The sequence below is a fragment of the Lissotriton vulgaris genome, chromosome 11 (assembly GCF_964263255.1).
Source record: "Lissotriton vulgaris chromosome 11, aLisVul1.2, whole genome shotgun sequence".
Lineage (NCBI taxonomy): Eukaryota > Metazoa > Chordata > Amphibia > Caudata > Salamandridae > Lissotriton > Lissotriton vulgaris.
Window position 1 is genome coordinate 163,786,873 of NC_141699.1, and position 24,535 is coordinate 163,811,407.

Consider the following 24,535-nt stretch of genomic DNA (forward strand, 5'->3'; position numbering starts at 1 on the left):
TAAAGCAATACCAAAGTTAGCATTTAACCGCGAGGATTATAATGCACTTAAGAGTATATGGTATGCGATATCATGGAACAGCTATTAGGACTTGGTTCCGCAAGCTGCAGACAGCTCAGCTCATGCCAGAGCACCATCTCACCCGATTCCAAGCACTCTGCCTTCAGGATTGTCAAGGCCTGCCATAGGAGTGACTGATAGGAATCTGTGTGTCCATTTTAGGGTTAGGTATAGGTATACTACACCTACAGCAAAGCGTGGTTACACGACTTTGCCCCAGCTGTCATGCAGCCAGTTGTGTCAAATTTAAGAGGCCAGCCAGGGGTGGCATAATACATGCTGCAGCCCCTGGCAGCCCTGGGTACACCTATGCCCTGAGTTACAGGGTCTGAGAAGGTGGCCCAGCACCAATTGGTAAATGCACCTAGGGTACATGTCGTAATTTAGAAAGAGAACAGCCAGGCTGTGGGTCTGATTGGCAGGCCCACAGCCAGAGAAAGTCGTAAACCAGTGAAACAAAAGCAAAAAATCTGGGTGATCATAGGATTGCAGACCCTACTCTCCTACATGACCCCCCCCCCAAACTTTGGGACAATAAGCTAACCTTGACCAGGTGAGTCTTCTTGTTCTAAGTGGAAATATCTGGAGAGCCCATCGGCATTGCCATGATCAGTACCAGGTCTATGTTCCACTGTAAAGTCCATCCCCTGTAGGGAAATGGACCACCTAAGCAGTTTGGGGTTTTCACCCTTCATCTGATTTAGCCACAAGTGGGGCTTATGGTCGGTCTGAATCTTGAAGTGAGTGCCAAACAAGTATGGCCTCAGCTTCTTCAGGGCCCAAACCACAGCAAAGGCCTCCCTCTCAATAGCTGACCAATTCTTCTCTCTGGGGGTCAGCCTTCTGCTTATAAAAGCAATGGGCTGGTCTTGACCATCAAAATTCAGTTGAGAAAGAACAGCTCCCACACCCAACTCAGAAGCATCTGTTTGGACAATGAATGGTTTGGAGTAGTCTGGACTCTTAAGGATAGGTGCTGTGCACATGGCCTGCTTTAGGTCATCGAATGCTTTTTGACAGCCTGCTGTCCACTGAACCTTTTTTGGCATTTTCTTACTTGTCAGTTCATTTAATGGTGTCACAATTGAACCATAGTTCCTGACAAACTTCCTATAGTAACCAGTCAGGCCCAAGAAAGCTCGAACCTGAGTCTGGGTGGTTGGAGGAGCCCAGTCCCTGATTGACTGTATTTTGCTCTCCAGTGGCTGAACCTGGCCTCCACCTACAAGGTGGCCCAGGTATACAACCTGTGTCTGCCCTATCTGGCACTTGGTGGCCTTGATAGTGAGGCCTGCTGCTTGCAGAGCCTCTAACACTTTCCTCAGGTGGACCAGGTGATCCTCCCAGGTGGAGCTAAAGACAGCAATATCATCTAGATATGCTGCACAGAAGTCATCCAGCCCAGTAAGGACTTGATTCACCAACCTTTGGAAGGTGGCAGGTGCATTTTTCAGACCAAAGGGCATTACCACAAATTGATAATGCCCACCAGGGGTTGAAAATGCTGTCTTGGGCTTGGCATCCTCAGCTAACCTGATTTGCCAATACCCAGCTGTTAAGTCAAATGTGCTTAAGTAGTTGGCAGAAGCCAATCTATCTATCAGCTCATCTGCCCTTGGTATTGGGTGGGCATCAGTCTTAGTGACTGCATTGAGACCCCTGTAGTCTACGCAAAACCTCATCTCTCTCTTACCACCCTGGGTGTGAGGTTTTGGCACTAGAACTACTGGACTAGCCCAAGGGCTATCTGAGGGTTCAATGACTCCCAACTCCAACATTTTCTGCACTTCAGTTTTTATGTAGTCTCTAACATGATCAGGCTGCCTGTAGGTTTTACTCTTAACTGGCAGACTGTCACCAGTGTCAACCTCATGGGTACACCAATTGGTCTGACTGGGTGTCAGAGAAAACATATGTCTGAAAGACTGAAGAACCTGTTTACAGTCTTTCTGTTGATGCTCAGAGAGGCTGCCACAAAAGACAACACCATCTACTGACCCATCATCAGGATTCTGAGTGAGCAGGTCTGGGAGAGGGTCACTCTCTTCCTCCTGTCCCTCATCTATGGCCATGAGCAAACTCATGTCCTTCCTGTCGACATATGCTTTGAGCCTGTTGACATGGAGCACCCTGTGGGGGCTCCTGGGAGTTCCAAGGTCCACCAGGTAGGTGACCTCTCCCTTTTGCTCAAGAATTGTGTGGGGCCCAGACCATTTGTCTTTGAGTGCTGCTGGGGCCACTGGCTCCAACACCCACACCTTCTGTCCAGGCTGATAAACAGTCAGGACAGCCTTTTGGTAATGCCAAGTTTTTTGAAGTTCTTGACTGGTCTTAAGGTTTTCTGATGCCTTCTCCATATACTCAGCCATCCTGGAGCGGAGATCAAGTACATAGTCCACTATGCTGGTTGCAGGCTTTTTGAGAGGTCTCTCCCATCCTTCCTTCACCAAACACAGGGGGCCTCACACAGGATGCCCATACAAAAGTTCAAAAGGGCTGTAGCCAACCCCCTTTTGTGGGACCTCTCTGTAAGCAAACAGAAGGCAGGGAATCAGGACATCCCATCTACGCCTGAGCTTTTCAGGTAGTCCATGAATCATCCCTTTTAGGGTCCTGTTGAACCTTTCAACAAGCCCATTGCATTGTGGATGATAGGGTGTAGTGAATTTGTAATTGACACCACATTCCTTCCACATAGCAGTTAAGTAGCTTGACATGAAGTTTGCACCTCTGTCAGAGACAACCTCCTTAGGGAAGCCCACTCTGGAGAACACTCCAACTAGGGCCCTTGCCACCACAGGTGCTGTGGTGGTCCTAAGTGGAATAGCTTCAGGATACCTGGTGGCATGATCCACTACCACCAGTATAAACTTGTGCCCTGATGCTGTCTGGGGTTCCATTGGACCAACAATGTCAATCCCCACTCTTTCAAAGGGCACCCCCACCACAGGCATTGGTATAAGGGGGGCCTTTGTTGTGCCACCTGACTTACCACTGGCTTGGCAAGTGACACAGGAGCGACAAAACTCCTTGGTATCCTCATTCATGTGAGGCCAGTGAAAGTGTGAGACAAGCCTGTCCCAAGTCTTTGTCTGGCCTAAGTGACCTGCTAAGGGAATCTCATGGGCCAAGGTAAGTAGGAAACCTCTCTGAGACAAGGGTACAACCAGCCTCCTGGTCATGCCAGGCTTGGGGTCTCTTGACTCAGTGTACAGGAGTCCATCTTCCCAGTATACCTTGTGGGTACCTGTGGCGTTCCCAGCAGCCTCAGCAGCAGCCTGCTGTCTGAGGGGTTCAAGAGAAGGGCAGCTTAACTGGTCCTTCCCCAGGTCTTCCCTTGAGGGTCCCCCTGAACCCAAGAATTCAACTTGATCAAGTTCAAACTCTCTGGGCTCAGTTTCCCTCAATTCCTGTAGGTCAGCCTCCTCTGAGACTTGATCCTCAACCTGGGGCAAGGGGGAAGGCACAGCCTTAACCCTGCTGCTCTTTTTCTTGGAAGGTGTCTGGTCCATTGTTCCAGGATCCAGCACCTGTTCAGTGGGGCATTTCCTGACCTGTGACCTGGTCACAGCAAACACATGTGCTGGCAAGCCTAACATTTCCATGTGAGTCCTCTGCTCCACTTCTGACCATTGTGATGACTCCAAATCATTGCCCAACAAACAATCCACTGGGAGGTCTGAACTAATTACAACCTTCTTTTGGCCAGTTACCCCTCCCCAGGAGAAAGCTACAATTGCCATACTGTGACTGGTAGTGACATTGCTTGCATTGGTCACCAGGAAATCTGTACCTGGCATGATCTGTCCAGGGTCCACAAAGTTAGGTGTCACCATGGTGACACTGGCACAAGTGTCCCTATAGGCCTGAGCCATTTTTCCATTTATGAAAGGTGTCTGTCTGTATTTGCCCAAAGTATTGGGACTTATGTCAGGGGACATATCCATATCCCCTGTACTGACAAGGACAGCCTGAGTGAGTGTACTAACTAAGTTGTCACACCCCTCAGAACCCAGGGTTAACCCTACTAAACCCTTGGGAGGTGCACTACCACTGCTGGCTGTACTAGGGGGCACAGGTGCCTTAGGGGCTGCAGTGGCAGGAGTCTGCCCTCCTCCTTTCTTGGTGCACTCACTAAACCAGTGAGTTTTACTTTTGCAGTATTGGCACCACCTTTTAGATTGGCCTTCTTTCTTCTTTTGGGGAGCCTGACCCCCACCCTCTTTGGGTTGTTGGGGACCTGTCGAAGACTTCTGGTCATTTTGTTCCCCCTTAGAATCTTTACCCTTCTGGTCTGCTTTCTTCTGACCACCTTGATTCTGGCCCTGGTTCTGTTTAACTCTTGTTCTAACCCATCTGTCTGCCTTCTTTCCCAATTCTTGGGGAGAGGTCAGATCTGAGTAAACAAGATGCTGATGCAACAACTGGTTCTGACAATTGTTTAAAATCTGTTCTCTCATCATCAAATTATACAATCCTTTATAATCAGTAACCTTACTGCCCAGCAACCAGCCCTCAAAAGCCTTAGTGGCACAATCTACAAAGTCAGACCAATCTTGAGACTGAGTTTTCTGGGTATCCCTGAACAGCACCCTGTACTGCTCAGTGGTTAGGCCAAACCCTTCAACCAGTGTATTCTTCAAGACTTGGTAATTGTTAGCCTCCTCTACCCTTGTGGTGAGGAGCTTGTCTCTTCCTTTACCTTCAAAGGAGAGCCACAAGATAGCTGCCCACTGACTCTGGGGAACACCTTGCACAGTGCAGGCCCTCTCCAAAGCAGTAATCCATTTGTGGATGTCATCCCCTTGTTTAAAGGGGGGCAATATCTTCCCAAGGTGTTTTGTATCAAAACTCTTTTCCCTATTGCTAGGTACAATGCTGCCACCAGTGGGGACTACCCCACTTAACTGTTGCTCTCTAGCAAAGGCAAGCCTTTCTTTGGCCAGGGCAAGTTCTTCCCTTTCAATCCTCAGATTGGCTGCCCTTTCTTTAGCTTCATACACTCTCCTCTGAGGGGATGTCATCCCTCTTTGAGAAGAGTTGTGAGAGCCATTGGTTTGAAGGGATCTGCCAGAGCCTCTTGACAGAGATCTGGCTCGTCCATTCCCAATGTTAAGCTGACCTGATAGTGGCCCCAGGGGTCCCCCAGTACCACTGTCATGTTTGCTTAAGTTGGACCTGCTTAGTCTACCGACTTCTACCTGTCCCTTATCTGCCTCATCCCCAGAGGGCTCCTCATCCTCATCATCCTCTACATCTTCATTCTCGGTTGAGAGGTGGATGAGGTCAGGGTCACCTCTGGTTCCCTCAAGGGGAGGCATGCCTCCTTCTGGATTAGAAGAGCTAAGAAGGGTCTCAGCTTTTCTGGCATCATAAGTCTCCAAGAGACCAATCAGAAAGGAAGTTGTTGGGTTAGACCCCTGCTTGATCTTCCTGGAGTGACACACCTGTCTTAACTCCTTGAAGCTCAGCACAGTATATCTTGAAGGGATGACCTGTGGAGGGTCAGCTGACACAAGGGGAGACTCAGAGTTTCCTCCTTTGTCCGACATACTGTTTCTAGTGTGGTGTAAGTGATGCACCTACCTACACTATGTGTTTACCTACTGATCCCTTGCTAAGAGTTGCAGCCAAGGTGTGCTAGGCCTTGAGGAGCTGCAACAGCTGGTTCAGTAGAACTCAGAGTATTCTAAGCTTAGTTATATGTACTAACAGTACTTATGTGATCTTTCAACAAGATATTCTTAGGATACGTGTGGTAAAACAACAGCAAGCTCAAATCCCAACCGCTGCTCACCAATGTGAGAAGGTGGCCTGATATGCAGTGCTCACTATTCTAGTGAACACTATGTATCAGTCCAGCAACCCTTATTGATGATTGGTTGTAAGTCAACCTTATAGACCAGCTATCCTAGTAGCGTGGATACGAGCAGTCTAAGGCTAAAGACTCGAGAGGGCGTGTTAAGCCAGCTGTTATACCACATATACCCCTTGAACACCAAGTGAAAGGACACCACACAAGTGTTATGAAAATAAACAGTTATTTATTAAAGATCACAACAGCCCTGTACTCTTTATGAGGACAGGGTACTAAGCACAAACCAAATCTCTTACAAAAATACTTAAGTTAGCACAGTATATACAAATGCCCGAGGGGCACGGAAAACCATATACTTGAAAAGTGGAATGCGAAATTACTAGCAGGTAAGTACAGTACTAATAGGCTTTGGAATCGCTAGGACTTGACTATAGAATCGTTAGATTACTTCTAGGAGACCCAGGGGACTCGGTGCAGTGTGTGCACTCTCACGCGAGATGCGGGACAAAGTCTATGGTAGCTAGAATTTGCAAAGTTAGTGTTCTCGGGCGAACCCGACCTGGTAGGGAGAAAATGAAAGTAGATTCTGACCCTTGGATAGTGAGGCTATGCTGGGGCACCGAAATGCCGAAGTTACCTAGCCCAGGGGCTGCAGCTGCATAGGACTCAAAAGACGTCGGGAATCCTCGTTGACGGACCAGGAGCCTGGAAGAAAGAAGTTGCTGGCAGGCGACCAGTGAAGAAAGTTCGGTGGATCCAAGCCTGGATCGATGGAAGATGACACCTGAAAGCAGAGGGGACCAAGTTCGAGACTACTAGCCAGTAGTCAGTGGGCACCAGGAGGGCACCGGATGGTAGCCACCTCGACAAGGCGTGTGGGTGACGCTGTGCTCAGAGATCACACGGACCAGGAGGCGTTGTCGGCGACCAGGAAGGAGGATCGAACTGTCCCACGAAGATAGAAGCTGTCGGCGTCGCTGGACCCAGGATTGGGCAACAAAGCCTTGGCAAATTCAAGCCCACGCGGTGGACCTAAAATGGCGTCTGGAGTGGACCAGGAGGGTCCGGGGTGCCTCTCTTCAAGAAGGAAGCAAGGGCCAGTCTGGAGCAACCAGACCAGCAGCAGTGATGTCGTCGGGCGTCGTTCAGGAGGCCACAAGCCAGCCGGCTAGTAGCCAAACAACGCGGTGCACAGCAAACAGCAGAAGGGCCCCACGCAGATCGTGGAGATGCTGGGAGGCTGATCTTGGGTGCTGGAGCTGCGCAGCGTCGGGGCTTCTCGGACCCCAAAGCACTCACCCGTGGAGGACACGGTGGGCTTGCAGTAAAGATGTCGTGCAGTCTTGGCGATCGTCGGTCCCTCGAGGTCTCGTCGCACTCACGGTTCTCAGCTTGGCTGTAGAGGTGAGTAGAGGTCAGAGGTGCCAGGGAAGCCGGGTCTCGTCGAGCTGGGTCGTCGGATTCGTGATGAAGGACTGGCAGCAGACCGCAGTGTTCTTTAGGATGGTGCCCGCTTGATGCAGGGTGACTACTCCTTAGCCACAAGGGAGAATCTTGAAGAAGAAATCGTGAAGTCCTTTCGAAGAAAGTCGTGTCTTGATTCCAAAGATGATCTAATTTGAACAGGGGGCCCGCTCCCATCTTTATACTAAAAAAGGGGGCTGACCCGGTGACTAGGTCCTGCCTATGGGTGGGACTAGGAGGGGGGTGGTTACACCCCTCTGCCATGCCGGACTTCCCCAGGCCAGGGGCTGGTGTGCCCCTGGAACTGGTTCAGACCGGCCTATGCGTAGTGAGCACCGGGGTGCCACTCAGCAGTCACCTTCCTGTAAAGCCCTGCCTACCCAGGATACACAAAACCATGTCTGGGACGGTGCTAGCACCGCCCCTGACAGGAAACCCTTTGTCCAGGCTCCCCTCGCTGGAAGGACTCCCAGCTGCAGGGGGTCAGACTCGTGTCTGTGGTGGCAGCATCCATTTTGTGGAGCTGAGGCTTCAGTTAACTTTAACCGGGGTTCACAGTTACATACATGTCGTGTCCCTCTAGAAGGGTGGAATGCTAACCCCGTCGACAGAATTGGCGAGGGGTTAGTATTCCAATTCGTATGACACCTTACTCGACATGTTTTGATAAAGCAATACCAAAGTTAGCATTTAACCGCGAGGATTATAATGCACTTAAGAGTATATGGTATGCGATATCATGGAACAGCTATTAGGACTTGGTTCCGCAAGCTGCAGACAGGCTCAGCTCATGCCAGAGCACCATCTCACCCGATTCCAAGCACTCTGCCTTCAGGATTGTCAAGGCCTGCCATAGGAGTGACTGATAGGAATCTGTGTGTCCATTTTAGGGTTAGGTATAGGTATACTACACCTACAGCAAAGCGTGGTTACACGACTTCGCCCCAGCTGTCATGCAGCCAGTTGTGTCAAATTTAAGAGGCCAGCCAGGGGTGGCATAATACATGCTGCAGCCCCTGGCAGCCCTGGGTACACCTATGCCCTGAGTTACAGGGTCTGAGAAGGTGGCCCAGCACCAATTGGTAAATGCACCTAGGGTACATGTCGTAATTTAGAAAGAGAACAGCCAGGCTGTGGGTCTGATTGGCAGGCCCACAGCCAGAGAAAGTCGTAAACCAGTGAAACAAAAGCAAAAAATCTGGGTGATCATAGGATTGCAGACCCTACTCTCCTACAACGTTGATCCGCATATTCCTTCATTTTCGCCTTCTTGGTTCGATCAAGTTCTACCAGTGTCTCATGGTCCCAATTTGTGAATCTGGATTGTGTGATAGCATCTGCGGCTGGTATCCGAGTGTGTGGGATTCGCTCCAGCATTAGGGTGGTAGGACATTGGTTAGTAGTACTGTGTGGCGTGGTCCTAAATGCCCATAAAACTGCGTTTAGGGCTGTCTGAATGTCCAGATGAGCTAGTTCATGACTGGTATGACAGCAGCAGCTTTGGTGGACGAGATTTGGTGAGCAATGGGGAATCGAGAGAACTCAGCCATGATGACAATGATGTACTTCCCTGATTTCAGCGGGCCAAAGAAATCAACTGCCACGTGTTGCCATACGCTATCTGGGAGGTCCGACATCTGGAGAGAGGCCTGTGGTTCTTCTCGCCCCACCAGTTGGCAGTGCGGGCAGTCTTGTAATGTGGTTTCTACCATCTGGTCAAGCGAACGAAACCAGACACGTTTACGCAGCGCCTTCTTCGTGGCTACCACTCCTCTTTGTTCTTCATGTGCCAGGTTGACGGTGCCTAGCCTCAACTGGTGGGGAATTACGATTCTCCTGTCTCTTAGTAACAGACCATTGGTGCTGATGCAGAGGTCATATTTGACATGTTTGAATGCCAGGAGTGTGTTGATGGCGTCATTTGTATTAGGTTCTTCCAAGTGTCTCCGTGAATTGGTGCGGACACGGCGCATAATGTTCCTAAACGTGGAATCTTTTGCAGATGCTTCTATGATGGCCTCTGATAGGATGGCAGGCGGACATGCTTGGTCGATGACGAAATGGAGATATTCTTCTGCTACTGAAGGCCACACTTGCGTTACTGCTTGGGGATGTCGTGATATGTAGTCCGCTGAGTTTTTGTGGATAATGGTATATGTGTAGTCCTGCAGGTGGATCCCCCTGGGCCTGGGCGTGCTCCTTAGAATTTTGGACAGTGCTCGTCAGGGAGCTGTCAGCACACGTCGCTCCCTCGGGGAGCGACGTGTGCTGACGGCTGCTGCTTCACGCCGACAAGAACGGTGCTTGGTGTGCACTGAACTCAAAGAGTGTCCACGGAAACCATACGTGACAAGTCAACCATTATTCACCCCTGAGGAGCACTGTCCAAAATTCTAAGGAGCACGCCCAGGCCCAAGAAACGACAGCACAGACGTTGACCGTTACTTTGATGCTCTCTATCCATTGTCCTGACGAAGACCCCAACATGAGGCAAGAATAACCCTTAAGCGTACATGGGGGTCTAAACGTAGACTACGCCAACCTAACACACCATAGGACTTAAAGAAATGAACATACCTAACCTATGTGTGATGTGATTTGGGAACATTTATACTACCTTGATTGTAAAGGCGTATTCGATTTTAATGTGATGTTCTAAATGTCTCACCACCTTTACCCAGTCCCTCACAACTTCTGCACTTCCCTCCCCTTTCTCACTGAGAGCAGTTTTAATGTAATGACTTCACAATACATTGAACGAATGTTGTTGATTTATGAGACATTCCATGTTGAAAAATTTACAGAAGTAAACGATTGCAAGAATAAATGCAATTTGAATTTGAATATTGAATATTTCATCTTTCAATTTGTTCAGTTATATTTAGTGAAATGTATATGTGGTGTTTATCTTTATGGAGTAATATAGAATAACCTGTAAAGTAATTGATCTACAACTCGTACCACTCCCTTTTTTGTAATGACTTACTGACCCAGGTCCATGAGTTCCAAGGGCCAACCCCTTTATAACTCACACACAAACCCTGTAGCCAACCAGCATAACCTTCATCTTAGTGTCATCAACATAAGCTGGCGTTCTTGTATCCATGAATGTGTTGCTGCCACCCATGAAGAGAAAGCTCTAGACCCTGCTTGTTGGAACTGTACATGCCCTCATCTATGTCTACGAGTATCCTAAAGATTTGGTAAAAGTAGGTCTCGCAGATAGATGCACTGTTAAGCTAGACCTTAAATCAGGTGAAGTGCCAGGACGCCCCTTTGCTGGGGCAGCTGTGCGCGGTATAAGTAAAAATAACATAACATAACATAACAAGTGAGTAGAGACTCTACATGGCGGGCACCCTCATTACCTGCATCAAATGTTTGTCATTTTATTCTTCCTGCCCCCTGCTGCTTTAGTAGAAGTCCTGTTCCCGGCCAACTTGTGAGCCTGCCTGACCACGAGAGTCCTGTGTGGTCCAGAGCAAGCTGTGTGTGTGTGTCTGTGGGCTTACCGCTTTCCTGTAGGTTAGTTAGACTGTGGCCTTCCCCAGTACTGTTTGGTACTGAGTACCTGCACTTGTTTACTTGAGCGGTGCATTACATTTAATTGGATAGTACAGGCACTTTACTCAGAAGAAAGCAAGAATGGTATGGGTTACCTGCACTTCTATTTTTCCATTTCAAGCACTGATCTTCCGCTTTTTACGTGAAGTTGGCTTCTGAGCCAGGACGATCCGAGACGAAGAAGTGCAAAGGAGGAAAAACAAGGCAGCAGGCCTTTTCCATCAATGCACCCAGGATCTGCAACAATATCCCCTGTATCCATCATGGCTGCTCCAATGCTGCTCGAATTTAGGAAACAGCTGAAGACACACCTGTTTAAAGAACACTACATCACAGCAAAGCAACAGTGCACCTACACTCTCAGAACCCAGCTAACCCTCTAATCACTCATCACCTTAATCTTTGCCAGTGACCCTACACAGTGCTCTGCTGCTTTTCAGCTAGGTTCACACTAAACAAATACCTCATGCATACATACATGAAAGCAGCATGTATGTGTTTGCTGATAGGTATGACTTATCGGAGACTGTGATATTGCATCCCCCCAAAGGCCAGATCTCAGGAACTTTGCTCAGTTTTTTGACATGCACCCTAGATCCAATCAGCAAAAGCTCTATCTTAGCAGCATTACCATGAGCCGATTTCATGCATCAACGTGTTGTGGTAACCAACCAAGAGAAAGTTGAAGAATCCAGCTCATTGGGATTCCTCGCACTCGGTTTGAGTGACGCCCATCACGCTAGACTTGAACCTTTATGAAACAACAGGAATCGGGTGCTTTTGAGGATGAAGAACCCTGGTAGAAGGATACAAAAACACTGCAGACAGGGGTGTGGGAAGATATATTTGAGTGAGATGGATGCCCAGAGATGAGTACCCAAAACTTGTAGCTGAATGGCTTTGCGGAATGGGGCAGAGTGTTGCACTGCTGCAGGCATCCTGCCCAAGGCTATGCCTAACCAGAATAGTGCTGGGAGACCTGTGAGAGTGCTGGCAGACCGCTGCGCTCTCAATCTAAACTTAACATGAGGCGACCAGCCAGCGGGTATTGTTTCCCGACAATACTTTTCCTCGCCCTGGGGAATCTCTATCAGGAGACGCCATTAGTGTCTCTGTTAATCCAGTCCTTTCTCTCTTCCAGAATTCCTTGGCAGGATTTCAAAGGAATAATATTTTAACCAATCCAAGATGGACGCCACAGGATTGAAGTCTTAAATCTTTTTCCCAATTCAATATGGACTCCTAGATATTTCCTCTTCCATTGGCCTATAAAAGAAGGGAAAAGAGTTAATTCCTTGAGTTGCCGCGCTTTGTACAGTCTTGTCTTGTTCCAGCGCTCCTGATTGAATGTCAGTTATTTCCCAGTGTTTTGCCAGTTTTCATCCCTCTTCCTTCTTGGGTGTGCTGCTCCTCCAGTTCTATCCTGGTTCCTTCATAGAATTCTTCTGGAAGGATCGCTTCTTCTCCAGCTGTGTCTCCGAAGTCGTGCCCTGCTCAGCATCGGTCAGCATTCCAGCCCAGGGCTTCTTTGTCCTTTCTGAGGTTGTTTTGCCTTTTGTTTTTTCCTCCATTCCATGCCTTTCCTGCGAGGCACCTTCTTTTAGGCGCTCCCTAGTGTCGGCAGTAAAATGGCTATTGGAAGAGGTCGCCCATACCATACCTCAGGCAGAATAAGACCGTGAAAACCGGGGCCACTGGCCACGTCACAGACAACGATTTTCCATCAGGCGTCAGCTTCGTGACACAAAGACCCCACATATTTTAATTAGCATATTTTCTATAGTTCAAAATAAATGCAGTAAAATCTGATTGATGTACTTTACTTTTTATAATTGGCGCTGCCCAAGTAACACATTTTTCTCTGCAACTCAATTGTACATCCTTTGAGCAGAGGCAGTAAAAAATGTTTCTGCAGATTTTCACTTATTTGGACTTTATCACTGTTCTTTCGGCTGAATCATTTGACTTAATTTGTCCGCAAATATTTTGACATATTGCTGCCCCCAGACAGGAGTCTTCGTGACTTTACCAACCACCCAGCAGCAGTGTGCGCTCCATCAACAAGCAGTCAGATGGTTTTCTTAAACGAGGCCTCGGCCCAATGGGAAGCCTTGGGTCAGTGAGACGTCACTCATCCCTCCGTTGTGACGTCACCGGCAGACATCCACTGTGTGTGCTCGCGGCCCAGGTTGCTTCATAAGTGCAGGTATTCTGTTCCGAACGCCCTCGGTGCAGTGCATAGCAACAGGGAGCCAAGCATCCAGCATCCGAGGTCTCACCCAGGGAGGCGGCCAAGCAGCCAGCATCAGCCAGCATCCGAGGTCTCACCCAGGGAGGCGGCCAAGCAGCCAGTATCAGCCAGCATCCGAGGTCTCACCCAGGGAGGCGGCCAAGCAGCCAGCATCCGAGGTCTCACCCAGAGAGGGGCCAAGGAGCCAGCATCCGAGGTCTCACCCAGGGAGGGGCCAAGGAGCCAGCATCCGAGGTCTCACCCAGGGAGGCGGCCAAGCAGTCGGCATCCGAGGTCTCACCTAGAGAGGGGCCAAGCAGCCAGCATCCGAGGTCTCACCCAGGGAGGCGGCCAAGCAGCCAGCATCCGAGGTCTCACCCGGGGAGGCGGCCCAGCAGGACCTAGACGTGTCGATCCCGCGTCAGTTCAGGCAACGGGACGAGCTTACAGTTCAGCACTGTTGGTAAGTAATGACATTACAAAGGAAAGTGAGAGAGGAAAAGTCCGTATGAGTGGTGAGTGGCCACTGGCACAGAGTCCATCTGGGCAAGATGGGCCATCACGCCAAGCATGTTAAGTCTCGAACCTGTTACCTTTTGATGTCAGTCGTAGATCCAGTCCATGCCAGATTTTTCGGCTATTCAAGTAAGATAAATGTATGTACAACAACCACAAGATACATGTATGTGTAATAGTCGGAGAATCAAATATGATAACTTTATGTGCAAGGACTATAAAAGGTGGCCTAACGGCTAGAGCGGTCGACCTCGAAGTTGGGGAACTGGGTTCGAATCTCGGCAGGGACGCTCAACATCCTGTGAATCTGGGCAAATAACTTAATCTTCCCGTACCTCTGGGCTTTACGTGGGCCAGGACTCACTGGCAGTTTTTAAAAGGAGGCCTCGAAACGGGTCTCTATCAGGCAAACAGAGTTGGTCTGTTTTTTCCCAGACTACAGTGACAGCAGGCACATCCATGTGCGCGTGCTCACTTCTCACTAGTGGAGAAGTTACGACATGATGTCATGCCAGGTGAACGTAGTAGGGGAAGGGAAATGGTTTAAAGAGAGTCATTTTCTCTCAGGATTTCCCTTCTTGAAACTCAGCAGCGGCAAAATCGTCGTGGTGTCACCAGGACTTTAAGTGGAAGCTTTTTCAATACTCTATACAAGTCATAGTTGCTGCTTATTTGTCGTATACAACTAACAACCATTGTTCTGACGTGTTGAAGGTATGATATTACTTGTTGTATCATATATCTGGATGCAATGACAGAAATAGCAAAATACGAGTCGGGCGGCACACTATGCTAAGCACAGATTTTTGGCTTTGGTGTTTCTAAGCCACACCCTTAATTACATTGGCCACGCCCCTTTGAGTGACTACCCCCCCCCCATTTTTTTCATCCCACTTAAAGCCCTGCTGTACCTAACGCAATTAATGTGTTGGTCTGTAGTGCAACTAATGCTCGTATACAGCGCTTGATACCTTGGGTCGAGTCGAGCTGTATAAACAAAGAAGGAAGAATGTATACATAGGTTATTATCAATATAATATAGCATGCGCCTCGCTCTCCTGGTCCTATGCTGAGCATCCCTAGAAAGTTGTATAAGACGGAGTCAGGATTGAAAAAATCCCCTTTGAATAACGTGTTTTCTGTCTTGATCCTTATTCCAGAGGTGCTTCTGAGGTGGTGGGTCTGCCGGAGGAAAGTGCGCCATCTGTGTAGAAAGCGACGATTATTACAGGTACGTGTTTTTAGAACTACTTAAAGAAACACCTATGCATTCAAACTTTAAAAATGTAGTGATTGTGAAACGGGCTACGTCTGCAGAGGGCCAGAGCACAACTGAGTCTCGTTCTAGTCCAGTTCACATTTAATATTTCCCCAGACTAATTCACCACTAATCCTTTTTTAGTTCCGGAGTAGCGTGCTACTCACCTGAAAGTGCTTCAACACCTCATCAGGGGTAGCAAGTGCTACATCAATGCAAACCTTTTGCCTCTTCTATCCCTCTACTATCCTTCTCAATCCAAATAACAGATTAACATAGCCACTGCTCAAATTAATTTCTTATTTCACTATACTAATTCATCACTAATCCTTTATTGGTTCCGGAGTAGCGTGCTATTTGCCAGAAAAGCATTTTGATACCTCATCAGGGGTAGAAAGCGCTATATAAGTGCAATTACAATACAATACAATACATATGAGCTCGTGGGTATCTGTCTGCAATAGCTACTTCTTAATCTCTTCTTTTGTTCTCACTACAGTTAGTTTCTGCTGTTTCAGCCAGAATGGCATATAAAGCTGTACTGTGCTCTTTAGGTCAATCTTGCTCAAGATTGGATGTCTTCCTTGTCTATCGCAGTTCCTTGCTCTTGACTGAATGGCTTTTCTCCCTATTGTGTTTGTTCCACCCCTGAACAATTTCTTTTTTAACTTCCCTTTTGATTGGATTAGTTTTATACCTCCCCTGCATGGAACTAGTTTTTCTTTCTTTTTTCAACACCATTTGTGATGTAGCACTCCATGGGTGTGCATGAGGATGTCTTCAACTTTCCGCACTCTCTTTTCTCAATGCTGCTTATCTAGAAAGGCAAAAGGAGTAAGCAAAAAACATTGTCATCTTGAGGCCGAATGCCATTGCCAATGCTTGTTTAAACTTACAAGGCGCTACTGGATTTAAAGGGGCAGCGTTCTACCCCCAGGAATGCCGAGTTGGTTGGGTCGATTCACCCAGGTTCACCAGGATTCCTTTTCCAGTCCTTGGCTTTCCTTTTATAAATAATTTTTCCAGTCCTGCTTCTAATCAGGCCTGTTGAAAAGAACCACATTGATAACAATGCACTTATTTCTTAACTAACGGCCTGGATGCAGTGTGTCCATGTTACACGCAGTTATTGGGTAACTCTATGTTCATCACGAGGGTAAAAAACGAAGGGCCCAAATTATAATTTGGTGTCGGGCCGTCTTCCGCCAGGGCAACAGAGTAATTTACTCCTGGCTGCCAAATTATGAAATGTCCTTCAGCCCAACGGGCATTTTGAGCATTCATAGGAAACGTCACAGTGGTTCCTGTAAATGCATTGGAACTTTACCATACAACTCCGTCAAACATGACAGAGCCATACATCAAAGTTTCCCAAGGTTTTTCTTTTAAAAAGCAAAACCTCAAAGGGGGATTTTGTTTTTGAAAATAAAAAAGAACAATGCCCCCTCGCCATGGGTTTCATCTCCTGTGGCGAAGGGGCATTTCTTTGTTTTTTACTGTCCCTTCCCGCCAGGCTTTTCCTGGCCCATCCAAATTGGGTGGATGGACATGTAGCCAATTCTCCGACATTCCTTATTTCATTGGGCTGTTGGGTAAGTTTGGCCATGGCAGAAACGGTGTAGTCTTTGCCATGCTGGCGTAGCCAAACTATAGCTCTAATAAAAGAGAGGGACCCAAAAACACCAAAGGGAGTGGGTACCAAGAGACAAATGTCAACAAATCAAAATCCCCTTGGGCATATTGGTTTGAGTAAACATACCCATACAAATTACACTCCTCTTCCGTTGAATGAGGCGTTGGGACTAAGTTGCGGCTGGAAGCTTAGAGTTACGGACATGTGCTCAGCTTAACTACGCTAGCCTGCGGAGCTATTTGGTCTGGCCCACTAGGAGGGTTAACATATCTTTTACCGCCTCGAGAACTTATAAATGAGACTTTAAGGTCCTTTTTTAGTGACTGCTGTGATAAAGTGAATCCGATACTGCAACATCGGGAGACTAGTTTCCCGTATCGCCGTGCAGAAACAATACACGTCCTATTTCGTCTGACTATCAGCATAATGAGACTCTGAGGTCCCTGTACAGTGACGCTTGTGATAAGGCGATTTGTAAACTGCAACGTCGGAAGACGTATTCTTCGTCCCGCTATACAGAATCGACATGAAGTATCCTAATTAATATACAACCGAAGCAAGTGGTTCCTGTTTACAGACAGAGATCTCACTATATCTACCAGAAGACTAGATTCAAGATTACATAGGGACTCTTATACTCTATCGTGATCCGGAATTTTAGGATTTTAACGGGATGGTAATGTTTTCCTGAAGAAGGTGATGATATTTATGTGGCTCATCGAAACGCGTCGAGATACTTAAAGGAAAAACACGTTACATCTATAGAGATAACAGCTCATTGATGACAAACTTGACTGTGTTCATCAATCTCTGTGGTTTTCCTTCTTTCATTTTACTAATAGGAACTATACTTTTCCTTATATTTCTGTCCCGTTACAACTTGTTTTTATGATTAATTTGTGTTTTTGACTTTTTATGAAATGTATTTACGTGATTTGGACCATATTGGTCAGTTTTAATTTCTGCTTTTTACAATAAATTTTGTGACATATATTATTTGTATTTTATCTCGTTATATGGCCATTTCATAATTGCTGCATGTATACCTAGTGATGTGTGGAGTGTAATTTGTATGGGTATGTTTACGCAAACCTATATGCCCAAGGGGATTTTGATTTGTTGACAGTAGCCAAACTATAGTCCGCCCACTTCTAAATTCAGCAGGTGAACCATTATGTTGGTGGTAAGCATACTCCATCCCTGCTGTGAAGGAGTATGCTTACCGCCAACATATAAATCGGTCCCAGTGGCATGAGAAGCACGATACCAGGACATGTAAATCTTATAAGTACATGTCCTACTTTTTAAATACATTGCTCACTGCCCTCTGGGCTACCCTGGGTCTACCCATAGGGTGACTTATATGTATTCAAAAGGAAGAGTTAGGCCTGGCAAAAGGTTTAAAACCGCACACACATGCTCTGCAATGACAGGCCTAATACATACTTAAGTGGATGGAACAATCAGTGCTGCAGGCCGACTAAAAACATTTAATTTACAGGCCCTGGGTACATATAGTTTCACTTTGCCAGGGACTTATAAGTACATTAAATAAGTTAATTGGGCATAAGCCAATTCTAACATGTTTTAAGGAGATAACCCAAGCACTTTAGCACTGGTAAGCAGTGGTAAAGTTCACAGAATCCTAAGGCCAAGAAAAACGAATTCAGCAAAAAGGTAGAGGGTAAAGGCAAAAGTCAGGGGATGACCCTGCAGAAAGGGCCAGGTCCAATGGTATCACTAAATTATCACCAGGTCAAGGCTGGTGGTATTGAAGCACAAACACAGCAGGTATGGTATTTACAACTGATGTGCCGCCTGTTTTGACATTTTTTTTGCACATGACCTCTAAATCGTTGCCTGGTATTGCAACTACTGAACAAATAAAATCATTACTGCACAGAGTATTCTATGGGATTTAGAGTCCAACTTCAGGATGTTACTCCAAACCCAACCTTTTGCAGTTGCTGCTCAGACAGGCATTGCGTCAATAGCTGCTCTGGGAGACCAAACAACCAGAGCATGACCACCCGCCAGATATTTTTGACGGAGCAACACCGGTGGAGTTCTCCAAGAGTGAGAGAGAGGACGAACAGCAAACAACAACTGGACAGGGCGAGTGCAATCACGACACACACATTCACAGCCTAGAGTATGAGTTCCTCAATAAATTCATATCCCAGTTCACACCCATGCTTCCTTGGGCACTGGAATTAGGAGTTTGCTTGTTTTTACCCTGATACATTTTGGCAGGTAAAACATGATAAAATATACTGGTTGAAAAAAGTTTAAGAACTGGGACATCTGGATTTTTTGTTTAGAAAACACCGAAATCTGAATGTCATGTCTAATTTTCACAATTGGTGGTATTTATCTAACCCAATAAATAATAATTCCCAGGGTATTGGTATTTATTAGGTGTGATAAATATTGCATCAATAACCTGGGATCTTTAATTGAGGCCTCAAGGCCTGATTCACCAAGATAAACCTACACTTTTGTGTAAGTTTGATTCTTTGGTATTTACAAAGAGATTTACCAGTATGTTCATAATTGTGGATTCTCCATATATAAAAGATGGGACTGTCCTATCTTTTTATGTGCTGAGACTTCGCACTCGTAAAGATAATACATGTAGATCCCTTTGTGAATTCCAAAGAGTCATTAACTTACACAGAAGTGTACGTTTACCATTGTGAATCAGGCCCTTAATGTGTGCAAAGATAATTTACTGTGACAGGTCTGTACGGCATAGATACCCAACTTAGCATCCCACCTCATTAATGTGAAGAAACAAGCAAACCCTCAACCATTTTATTTATTTTGAAAGTTTTGTAGAGCGCGGACAAGACCCTTGTGGGTATCAGAGCGCTTTACAGTAAGTGAGGTTAATTATATATTATATTAAAAACAAGTAAGTCAAATATACATAACATCTTGAGCAAACATAAAGCAAAACAATAAGGTGCAGAACAGGAGAGTCCTGATGAGTCATGACTAAGGCAAAAAGGATGATAGGGTTGACTAGTTGGATATCGGGTACAAATGTTCTCACAAATTCCTAAGTCTGTGTACAAGTGAATTTTGCCATAAGAATGTCTTTTACTTCCTTTTTGAAAGATGCAGTGGAGGAGTTCAGTCTTTTTTCTGGGGGTAGGGCATTCCATATCCTAGGCGCCATTCCTGAGAAGGATCGTTTATATGTTTTTTTCTTGTTGAATCTTTGTGGCTTCAGCAGTAGGTTTTCCGCACTTCCTGTGGATCTTATCCCACCAGATATTGTCAGTTTCTGTGTGAGATAGCTGGGTGCATTGTGATGTATGATCTTATACGTCATGCACGCTATTTTCAGGTGAATTCTGGCTTCAAATGGTAGCCAGTTTAAAGATTTTTGGTCAGGGGAGATGTGGGACCTTCTTTTCAAGCCAGTGATGAGTTTCGCTGCAGCATTAGTAGAGGCTCTTAGGGGAGCTGTAGTAGCTTTGGAGTGGCCGCATAGAGAGACACTTCCATAGTCCAACCCAGGTAAAACTAGATCTTGAACCGCCATCTTGAAGTCATTGGCGGGCAGGAAGGGTTTTAGCTTCCTCAATGTATTTATCTGAAAGTTTTCTCCCTTAGTTGCATTGCTAATGTGTTTCTGCATATTGAGGTTGCAGTCAAATGAGTTCGCTGAATCCACAATGGTTGGTTGAACGTTGAGAACTGCAAGGTGTTTGACCCAGTCGTGCATTATGGGGACTTTGGCGGGTGGAGCAATTAGGAGGAATTCAGTTTTTAGAGTGTTCAATTTGAGGTGGTTCTCTGCCAGCCATGTTTGGGTGCTCTTAAGTATAGTGTTAAGCAATTTAATGTCTTCAAGGGTGTGGATCTTAGGGTATAGTTGGGTATCGTCAGCGTTCATGTGAAATTGCACGTTGGACGCTTATAGCAGATCGGTGAGTGGTTCCATGAATAAGTTAAATAGTGTCGGGGATAGCGAGGACCCTTGCGGGACTCCTAGCGTAACTGGAATGGATTTGGACAGGGTGTTGTTGACCTTCAATTTTTGAGTCTGGTTTTGCAGAAAAGAGGTAAACCAGTTACGCACTCACCCTGATAGACTCATTCTGTGGTTCAGCAGATCTATCCAGTACTTGTGTTTGACCGTATCAAAGGCTGAGGAAAGATCTAGTAGGATGAGTAGGCATGTACCATTCTAATCAACTATTTGTAGTGCATCATAAATAATGTGTGTCATGGCTGATTCCGTGCTGTGACCTGCTCGGAAGCCGGATTGGTGTTTGTTAAGAAGGTTGAAGTGATCAATATGTTTTGTCAGTTGGTGGTGAACACATTTTTCCAAACGTTTGACCAGGGTAGGAATATTGGAAATAGGGCAGTCGTTGTTTAGGTCCGTGGGGTCGCCCATCTGAGCCTATCAGCCTCAAACCTTTTTAACTCCTATCTTTCCTCGTTCTAAATAGTGTCCATTTAATCGCCCAGCTTTATCCCCCCGTAAGTTCATTTCTATCCTGTGCTCGCCCTCTAGCATTGCATTCTTTTCCTTTCCTATCAGAGCATGAGATCTACAATCTGCCCCACCATCCTTTTAACCCACCCTGATCCTGGTCTCTGGACTAACTAGCCAATCCCACCATGAAGCTTCCATTGGACTGCCCCGCTCTCCCCAAAAGCCCTGGGGAGATTGTGCCTATCCCAGCTCCCTCTACGCCACACCCTATGCACTGGATAGCCCTAGTTTCATGGACCCATATGTACTAACACATACTCCCACAGACACAGAATGGGTAAAACCCTTTGATACATGTGTCCCTTAGTCATGAGGCCCTTAGTCCTCACTATGTGACTCAGCATGGTGCGTGCTCATGACCATCTCCAGCCACGGCTCCAAGCCATGCTCTGGAACTATCGGAATCATCTATGACCCTCAAGATATCACTGCCCCATTAGTTTTGCTCTTATATTCTTGGGAGGGTGACACGTAAAAGGCAGCCAATTGTTTGTCGACGAAGTGTGTGCGAGCGCATGCATGCACAACCGCGATGCCCTGGTACACACGGGTAAATAAAGTAGAGTGCTCCCATGCATGGGAGGGAAGCAGGCAAGGATTGTGTCAGTTACTCTTTGTGTCTGTTGATTTGCCATGCATCGAAGCTCTGGAGAGGTTGCCGAGGGAAGAGGATCATGCTTAATTTTAGTACAAGCACTGGCAAAGCCAATAGGTCCGCTCTTGACAAGACGGTGCAATGGCCAAATTAAAAAAAAAAATATGACGCACATAAGAAAAAAGAAATCATGCCATTCCACTGAGTAAATGCTGCAGTCACATGCTTGGAATACAATTTTAAATTAAAAAAAATATAAAAGAATTACCACTGTATATGATTTTTATTGAACAGTTCAGGTGCTTAAACAGGCAGGTTTACTAAGAACATTTGTAAAAATGATTTTCAGTGTTAATGCATATTATAGGAAAATATCATTGTTATTGGTGCAAAATAACGTGACTATTGGTTTTGAATTGCTGTAACCTGAAAACATAGTTAAAACACACGAGGATGACTAAATAAAATAAAGGAAAGGAATAGAAATAGAAATAAGAAAGCTCTGGCAAAGAAAAGAATTTGCCTGCCAGCCCTGGCGCTGGAGTGCACTTCACATGATCAATAAAATGCCACAGCTCAAAGTATAAGAATTGTCGTATTGCCCCATGCTGTATGCTGTGGTGGGTGGAAACAAAATTTGAATGACTGCTGAACAGACCAATGGATGAAGAGGGCTAACTCAAAGCACCTCTGTGTAAGAATATATTTGTGAATTTTTTTATTGATTTGTTTCTGATATATGATGGTGGTGGTGCAGCTAAATCTGTCACCGGACCTTAAAATGAGTGGGGTTCTCCTTCCTCTGCATAAATTGCCATAGTTGAAACATGGCTGCATGTCGTGCGAAATGCACTGCAACATGGTATCAGTGACCTCTAAGTAAACATTTGATTTTTGTATTCTGAATCTGCAGTGTTGGCTTTAATTTCGCTCGCAGCTGTTTTTGAGTGGATCAGAAACAAACTGTTGTGAAATGAGTCAACACTTGCTGGCTAATCAGCCCTTTATGAAGTTACCAAAATAGCTTCTACTCTTTGAACCGGGGATGGGCATCGCCTCGTCAGAACTGTTTTTAGGCTAGCATTAGATGTTATTTTAGGAATGTTTCCCAGCAGAAGCTGGGGCTTTGCCTCATGCCAGCCTGTGGTAGTCAGGGAGCCATATTAATTCTCTGCCCCAGGGGGTTAACCTTGGCTCCAGAGCCCGCAGCTGCAGGGCGGGGCCTCGTTGGCCTGCTCTCTGGTTAGAAGCATGGGGTGGGGAATATGGGGGGCTGTGTTAGTAATTAGAACACTAGAATGATGAGAGCTCCATTGAAGACAATAGAGTGACAATAATGCATGGAATGTGCCTTCTGTTCCGTTCCAATGTTTATATTATAGTTTTTTTCTCTATTTTAGATCTTTCCGCCCTTTCTGGGCAGCATGTTCTATTGGCTTTAAAGCCCTACTGCCTCGGCCTATACCGGCTATTGTAGGGAGTTAATACGTTGGCTTAGCTATAGGTAGGAGGCCATAATGGCTGGCATGGACCTTCTGATCCAGCATTCCAATGTGTGCCTTTCTATTTCTCCCCATTTAATAACATTCTACCCATAGTGGATAGAAAGTTATGATAGCAATATAGCCCTTGTAACGGGGGCTGCACTGAAAGGCCCTGTGACTAGGTGTACCACTCGGTGAGGTGTTTGAAGACCGGTATGCCCTTGATAGGAGGCTAGATGGCTATGATAAAGTAATAATCCAGATAACAGAGACATTGCACCTACACATAATATAACTATAAATCTTCAAACAGTTGTGATCCCGTGTTCTTTGAAGTGAAAGGGGGCAGTTCTTTCCTGTTCTGAAGGCTTGAGGGGGTATATTTACAGCACTGACTCTCAGCAGGTAGAGAGATCCTAAAATGGCCTCTCATGCATGGGCAGGGCTTTCTGTCCTTTCGGTTTGTACTCTACAATTACGCCTCCCCCACCCAGTTTTCTCTCATTTACTGATCTTTACATATATATTCAGACAGAAAGCAATCCGTAATCTGTCAGCATTTCTTTTTCAAAAACATTAAAAACAGAAATGATGCTTTCTTTAGCTGTCTCTCGATGCTCTCAGTGATTCCTCTCATATAGAGAGGGGTTGGAGATTCTCTAATGAACCTATAGGGACCGCCCAGTCTAGAGAGAAAAGAGAGGTCTCTACCCAGCCCTTCATTTCTAACACTCACCAGCTGTTGTGTTGTTTGATGAGGTCTGCTTGGGGTTGACACCTAGTGTGACAATAATCACCTACGGCGCCTTTAAGCAGCTGCAGGTATGCTCCTGTGCTTGTTTTAATGGTTTCAGGTTAGGTGTTGTTGTATTGCTCGTGACTATTTGCACAAAAATGTATAGAACTCATTGAGCGAGTGAACATGTCAGGTAAATAAATATGGAAGTATGCTAGACATACATGTGGGTTAGAAAAAATAAATATGAATAGAGACAGAAATCTAAAAAATACCATAAAACTGACAGCACTAATCACGATCTGGCATTTACTTTTGGAGGGAAATGCAAACTAGAACACAGAGTTGAAGCAGGACTGAATGAAATACTAGTTAATCTGGCCATGGGACAAACTGAGGTCTTATTACATATCGTGTATTTGTAAACACACGCTCATCCATGGGCATCTTGGCGCTGAATAACAGATGTTTTTATGGTTACCCAGCTCATTGGTATTCATTTTATTGACCTCAGAAGGATGAAAGGCTGACTGGATCCACTGGGTTTTTAATCTGTGACTATGAGGTCAAAAAGGCCCCTACAGTGAACGCATTAGTCCACTAAGCCTCCAGACCCGGCTACAAACGTATATTACAATTAGATCCCAGCTTCCAGAAGTAGTGG